Source organism: Staurois parvus, unplaced genomic scaffold, assembly GCF_062004578.1.
Source record: "Staurois parvus isolate SC_StPar_1 unplaced genomic scaffold, SC_StPar_1.0 ptg000127l, whole genome shotgun sequence".
In the NCBI taxonomy this organism is placed as follows: Eukaryota; Metazoa; Chordata; class Amphibia; order Anura; family Ranidae; genus Staurois; species Staurois parvus.
In genome coordinates, this window is record NW_028317923.1 from 482,501 (window position 1) to 489,261 (window position 6,761).

A 6,761-nucleotide genomic window follows, 5' to 3' on the forward strand; every position below is an offset into this window, starting at 1 on the left:
TTTTTTATTGGCATTGATATTGCCTACATGTCACAATGGTTATAGGTTTGACTTTTTTAAAGTGGTTCTAGAGGCTGAAGAGGGTGGCACAGTGGGTAGTGGTTAGCACTTCTGTCTTGCAGTAATTGGGTCATGGGTTCGATTCCCAACCATGGCACCTCCTGCATGGAGTTTGCATGTTCTCCCTGTGTTTGCGAGGATTTCCTCCCACACTCCAAAGACATGCTGGTAGGTTAATTGGCTCCTGTCTAAGTTGTCCTAGTTTCATCCCTGGCCATGCGGATCTCCTGCATGGTAGGTGTTGGGGAAAGTTCTGGCAACCTACCCTGTAAAATAATTGAGAAGTCATGGAAAAAGTTGCTTACGAGTGACGGTCCATGCAATCACCAAGGGTTGGATACAACTGAAAGGATAGATAGAGGCTGAAGGTAAAACCTTCATGCATTCAAGGTAAAAAAAAACCTTCAGTTTGCTTCTCACCCCTGAGCCCCCCTAATTCTTTCCGGAGCCTGACCACGATCCAGAGATGTGCAAGAATGCCTCGGCTCTCCCTCTCCTCATTGGCTGAGGCACAGCAGCAGGAACCATTGGCTCCCTCTGCTGTCTATCACAGACCGTGAGGTGGAAGTGGGCTCAAGCCAGGGTCGGAATGACAACTCATGGGAGCCCCCAGGCAATAGGGGATCATGGGGCCCCTGTGTCCTTGCCCAAACTCAAAAAAGCCTATGAAAAAGGTACCAGGGGCATCTCATGGGACCCCCTACTGACCCCGGGCCCTCGGGCAGTGCCAGAGTTTCCAAATGGTCAGTCTGCCCCTGGCTCGAGCCATGCTTAAAAGGACATACAGGACCAGCTTGGGAGCCCCCAGAGCAAGCAGCTTGCTCTGGGGGCACTTGCTGAAGAGGAGCAGCCAGGAGATCTGGCGGGGGACCACAGAAAAGGATGATCGGGGCTGCCCAGAGCAGGTAAGTATGACGTTTGTTATAAAAAAAAAACAAAACAGAAAAAAAAAAAAACACAAAGCTTTACCACTTCAAGGTTATATTCTGTAATAAAAATGTTTTAATTATGGATCTTTGACTCAGTTTGACTCCCAGGGGTACATTTAAAGTCCCGATTGTGAATTTTATGTAGCCTTCTTATTTATCTGCACCTTACACACAAAACTATAGAAGGAAAAAGACAACAAAAGTTAAAGGGTTACTCCACATGAGCCAGTACAAGGAAGACACACCGGTTACCCGGCACAATTACACCTGGTCTGAAGGGAGGCGGCGGCTGGGAAAAGGTGGTGGTGGTGGTGGGAAGGTGGGGGGGGGGGGGGTTGTGTGGGGGTGGGGGGGTGCTTGCTTCATTGTGGGCTGATTGACAGCTCAGTCCAGCAGTACCGGCAAGGTTAGCAGGGCGGGAGGGTTAACAGGCTAATTGTAAAATCAATGCCATAAAAGCTTGGTAAGTTCCAGGAAGCTGTGGGAAGGGGAGGTAGTGAGAAGAGAGTAACTCTTCGACTGGGCACCAGGGACTTGTTCATCAATACAAACCCGACATGCTCCCTTGGCCAAGGAGAGAGGGGGGGAAAAAAAAAAAAAAAGTCTAAAATTAAATCCGGTCTGCGTCTATAGTGACCCCAGAATAAACCCCCCAAAACTAAATGTTCCAGCCAAATGAAAACTCCACGATTAGCAAAGAACCCAAAAAGAGTAGTTTGTGTTTTATGCATCCATACAGCATCTTCCTGGGTTGTGGGAGCAGAACATCCATGGTGCTCCTAAAAACGGACCTTCAAGCCCTCGTGCTTCGGCTGTGTACGTCTGCCGATGTATTAACCGGCTTTCTTTACTGCTCCCATCTCCCAGCTCTTAGCTTTCATCTCACTCTGATTGTCAGTCAATAGGAGAAAGGCAGCTCTTACTTAAGGAAGCAGAAGTCAAACTCCACTGGTCGATCAGCACTCTGTCTATAAACATGTTTTCCCGTAAAATCAATGACCTCCAATCAGAGTGCGGATGTTGAAGGCTGCCTGTTCCCAAGCTCTGCGTTCTGCTCAAAGCCAGCTGGATGGCCTCATAGCTTGTGATCGGCTGAGCCACAAAGGCAGCGAATCATTGGCTGGCCAGTTGTCGTAGAACTGCAAGTCCCAGAATGCAACTTTAAAGCGAGAACTTCATGTTGAAGTCCAGAGCCATCAAGGCATTCAGAAAGTATATTACAGAAACAATTGAGTACTGACGTGATACTTTTTTTTAATTTGCACTAACATACAATTTTGAGGACAAGCTTTTATGTCCCCTTCTTCAAGGTCCAGGCAGTACTACCTCAAGAAGGTATGTTGAAGTCCAGTGTTGAAGTCCAAGACAATTGGCCAGCCAATGATGAAGTCCAGAGCCATCAAGGCATTCAGAAGGCATGTTGAGGTCCGGAGCCATCAAGGCATTCAGAAGGTATGTTGAGGTCCGGAGCCATCAAGGCATTCAGAAGGTATGTTGAGGTCCGGAGCCATCAAGGCATTCAGAAGGTATGTTGAGGTCCGGAGCCATCAAGGCATTCAGAAGGCATGTTGAGGTCCGGAGCCATCAAGGCATTCAGAAGGTATGTTGAGGTCTGGAGCCATCAAGGCATTCAGAAGGTATGTGGTCGCTGGGACTGCACCACCCTTCGCTGTTCCACCCCAATGCTTGGAAACCAAAAATATTTATACATTAAACAAAGTCTGGAATTCTGAAGGCAGAAAAATTGCCACCAAGTTTTGATGTCTTTGAGGAGTTTTTCCTCTGCACGTTACCTTGGCCAACCTTGCATTTATTATGGAAACTCAACGACACCAGTGATGGGGCACCATTCTTCCCACGGACACCAGTGATGGGGCACCATTCTTCCCACGGACACCAGTGATGGGGCACCATTCTTCCCACGGACACCAGCGATGGGGCACTATTCTTCCCACGGACACCAGCGATGGGACACTATTCCTCCCACTGACACCAATGATGGGGAACTATTCCTCCCCACTGACACCAATGATGGGGCACTATTCCTCCCACTGACACCAATGATGGGGCACCATTCTTCCCACGGACACCAGTGATGGGGCACCATTCTTCCCACGGACACCAGTGATGGGGCACCATTCTTCCCACGGACACCAGTGATGGGGCACCATTCTTCCCACGGACACCAGTGATGGGGCACCATTCTTCCCACGGACACCAGTGATGGGGCACTATTCTTCCCACGGACACCAGCGATGGGACACTATTCCTCCCACTGACACCAATGATGGGGAACTATTCCTCCCACTGACACCAATGATGGGGCACTATTCCTCCCACTGACACCAATGATGGGGCACCATTCTTCCCACGGACACCAGTGATGGGGCACCATTCTTCCCACGGACACCAGTGATGGGGCACCATTCTTCCCACGGACACCAGTGATGGGGCACTATTCCTCCCACTGACACCAGCGATGGGACACTATTCCTCCCACTGACACCAATGATGGGGAACTATTCCTCCCACTGACACCAATGATGGGGCACTATTCCTCCCACTGACACCAATGATGGGGCACTATTCCTCCCACTGACACCAATGATGGGGCACTATTCCTCCCACTGACACCAATGATGGGGCACTATTCCTCCCACTGACACCAATGATGGGGCACTATTCCTCCCACTGACACCAATGATGGGGCACTATTCCTCCCACTGACACCAATGATGGGGAACTATTCCTCCCACTGACACCAATGATGGGGTATTGTTATGGAAGCCAGGACATTTTCTAAAGTCTGGAGGACAATAAACCGGCCCTTTGTTTAGAAAGTCTGGAGCCCCCTGCCTTAGGCCATGGACATGTTTGTAGTAAAGCCTGTATCTACCATACAGACGCATTTCCATGCAATGTAACGACGTGCATTTGAAGTCAGGTGACGCGTTGTGGCGAACGGCGATACATTTCATTTACCGCAATGCATTTCTCCGCAAAGACATACATCACGTTGATTTAGGACATGTCTGAGATCCGTTTCCACACAGGTCCATTACCTGCCCTGACCTTCTATGAAGGAGTCTAGACACATCATAAGAAAAGCGCACCGTGGCGAGCCGTCGCCTGGATCCTCGCTCTGCGCTGCCACACGAGGGGAAAAAAAAAGTATTTTTAGAAGCATTACAATGCAGCAACAAAGTGTCCGGAGAGCGCAGCAGTGCCGTGCCAGCAAGTCAGAGCTTCCAGCTACCACAAATTGTCGTTTTCCTTCGACCAAACGGGGGCCCAGCACCTGGGATAGGTCTAGCAGAAGAATCAAGGCCAGCTGGGATCTGTAGTTCTACAATATCCACCAACTGTATCCTCTGCCATTCAGGGGGACCTTTCAGACGTTTCCATCACTCCCCCACTTTATCCGCAGGCCATTAAAAAGCTGCATGGAGTCTCCCCATCACCAGACCCATCCTTCCCATCCACTTGTAGCCCCCCAAACTCTCCTCCCTCATTTGCTCGAACATCTATTCCTCCATCCACATTCCCATCGGAAACAAGTACAACGACATTACAATACGCCAAGACCGGTCTCTTTAAAAGTGATTGTAAACGGCAGACATGAAATATGAACAAAGCACATCCCTCTATAGTGTGTACTTGGCTCAGTCCAGAGCACTTAAACCTCAGACATGAAATATGAACAAAGCACATCCCTCTATAGTGTGTACTTGGCTCAGTCCAGAGCACTTAAAACCTCAGACATGAAATATGAACAAAGCACATCCCTCTATAGTGTGTACTTGGCTCAGTCCAGAGCTCTGAAAGCTGATTGGAGGGAAAAGACAACCCCCCCCCCCTCCCCTCCACACCGCTCATAGAAACAGAGTTGAGGCTGTCAATTTGCTGGAGCTCCCTCCTGTCACCTTTTAATCTCTTGTTGTCATGAGAACTTGTCAGAAGTGACTCATGTTGATAGAGGAAGGAGGCAGCAGACAGAAATGACACTTAGTGCTCTGGACTGAGCCAAGCATACACTATAGAGGGATGTGCTTTGTTCATATTTCATGTCTGAGGTTTAAGTGCTCTGGACTGAGCCAAGCACACACTATAGATGGATGTGCTTTGTTCATATTTCATGTCTGAGGTTTAAGTGCTCTGGACTGAGCCAAGCACACACACTATAGAGGGATGTGCTTTGTTCATATTTCAGGTCTGAGGTTTAAGTGCTCTGGACTGAGCCAAACACACACTATAGAGGGATGTGCTTTGTTCATATTTCATGTCTGAGGTTTAAGTGCTCTGGACTGAGCCAAGTACACACTATAGAGGGATGTGCTTTGTTCATATTTCAGGTCTGAGGTTTAAGTGCTCTGGACTGAGCCAAACACACACTATAGAGGGATGTGCTTTGTTCATATTTCATGTCTGAGGTTTAAGTGCTCTGGACTGAGCCAAGCACACACTATAGATGGATGTGCTTTGTTCATATTTCATGTCTGAGGTTTAAGTGCTCTGGACTGAGCCAAGCACACACACTATAGAGGGATGTGCTTTGTTCATATTTCAGGTCTGAGGTTTAAGTGCTCTGGACTGAGCCAAACACACACTATAGAGGGATGTGCTTTGTTCATATTTCATGTCTGAGGTTTAAGTGCTCTGGACTGAGCCAAGTACACACTATAGAGGAATGTGCTTTGTTCATATTTCATGTCTGAGGTTTAAGTGCTCTGGACTGAGCCAAGCACACACACTATAGAGGGATGTGCTTTGTTCATATTTCATGTCTGAGGTTTAAGTGCTCTGGACTGAGCCAAGTACACACTATAGAGGGATGTGCTTTGTTCATATTTCATGTCTGAGGTTTAAGTGCTCTGGACTGAGCCAAGCACACACACTATAGAGGGATGTGCTTTGTTCATATTTCATGTCTGAGGTTTAAGTGCTCTGGACTGAGCCAAGTACACACTATAGAGGGATGTGCTTTGTTCATATCTGAGGTTTACATCCGCTTTAACTATTCAATAGTGGATGTTGGACCCCCTTTATCAGAAGGTATTCCATATACTCCGATGTTATTTTCGGTGTATACTAACAATAGTCCCTAGATTGTAAGCTGGAAAGAGCAGGGCCCTCGAACCCCTCGTGTATTGTATTGTTACATGTTCTGTCCCCCTCGCTATTGTACAGCGCTGAGCAAACCTTTGGCGTTATATAAATACTGTATAATAATAATAATAGTCCCTCACTCAATGGCGGGCACATCTGTCTGTACTGGATTTGAAACCAAACCAACGAAAACCGAATGAAAAGAATCATTTGAGCGCCGGTACGAAAAAAAAAAAAAAAAAAGTGCTTTAGAAAACCACAAGCGAGTGAAAATACGCAAAATATTTATTTTGCTACAAGTGAGAGATAAGAGTATTCATCTGTTTGTAACAATCAAAAATGGTTTGTTAGAAATATAAAAAAACAAAAAAATTCCTCTCCTATATCGATCCTTCTCTGTTCTGAGAACTAAGTGCTTTTGGGGAAAAAAAAAAAAAAAAAAAAAAGTGTATTTTTTTGGATACTCAGCAAAAAAAAAAAAAAAAAAAACACCACGTCCTGTAATTAACAAACTGAGTGTTAGAATGTTCATTCCCGATATGCGAGCTGACGCACATATTCCCGCTGGGCGCACACGTGTAGCACTTGGTGGCAGAGTGCCAGGCAAGGAAACGCCATGAGGAGGGGGAGGGATCATGCCACCCCAACGTCCTCGGGATTTAATCT